Source organism: Papilio polytes, unplaced genomic scaffold, assembly GCF_000836215.1.
Source record: "Papilio polytes unplaced genomic scaffold, Ppol_1.0 DF822894.1, whole genome shotgun sequence".
Lineage (NCBI taxonomy): Eukaryota > Metazoa > Arthropoda > Insecta > Lepidoptera > Papilionidae > Papilio > Papilio polytes.
In genome coordinates this window covers 1-926 of record NW_013526310.1, presented here as the reverse complement: position 1 = coordinate 926, position 926 = coordinate 1, and the positions used below count along the sequence as shown (strand labels likewise).

At 35.0% G+C, this 926-nt stretch overlaps 1 long non-coding RNA gene across 1 annotated transcript; it reads right to left on the bottom strand.

The window, feature by feature from the left end:
- Positions 1–926, bottom strand: LOC106105303. Its single transcript, XR_001225730.1, has 3 exons — positions 903–926; positions 148–248; positions 1–50 (listed from the first exon to the last, which is right to left on the bottom strand). It is a non-coding gene; the product is annotated as an uncharacterized LOC106105303 (long non-coding RNA).

The window sequence follows — 926 nt, the reverse complement described above, 5'->3', positions numbered from 1 at the left end:
TTTGATTCATATAGGAACTTTTATCATTGTTACTGCTAGAGGGTTGGGAACTGAAAACAAAAGGTTATAGATTTAATTGTATATAGCTGTCTTCATTAATGTCATAGGAGTGAGAGATATATATAATAGATAGAAGCAATTAGCAACCTGTCATCAAGCGTCTGCGGCGAGGGTGGTCGCGACAGGAACCGCAGTCGAGGCGCGTACTCTCTCACCAGCTCATCAGTCAAGGGCTCACCCTTTTTAATCTGAATACAAAAATTATTCAAATGAAGTTGACATTTTGACCAGTATCTCGTTACTCCTAACTTGAGACATTTTACTAATAGTGCGAAAGTTTCGATGTATGGATGTTTGCTTTAATTTGTAGCTGAACGGTCCTCAATAAAATTTGGTATAGATGTACAGGACAATCTGGAATAACACATAGACTACTTTTGTTTTTTTTTTTAAATTTACTTTAAAATTAGCATTTGCATGCGACTTAAACCGTGCGGTATTAAAAAAATCCAGTAGTAAATAGCCTATGTTACTGTACTTAGTAATGATGTAACTTTGTAATGGTAAAAAAAATATTGAAATAGGTCCAGTAGTTTTTAAGTTTGTTAGTTTTAGTATCAGTTTATACGTACACTAGCTGTTGTTGCTCACGACTTCGTCCACGTAAAATTTAACAATATACCTTTCTAATAGTGAAGGAATTTTTAAAATTGGATGGATTGCGTGAAAGGTGACATGATCAAAAAGAGTGATGACTGAGATGACGTATAGAGTTATATGGAGGACAAAAGTCTGTTGCGCCACTACGAAAGTAGAATAAGGATCATGATGGCTCAATAGTTTTTTGCGTCAAATACATAAAAAATCCAATCTTTCGCATTTATTTAATATTAGTATATTACCTGGTCGAGTGCGGCGAGCTGGTG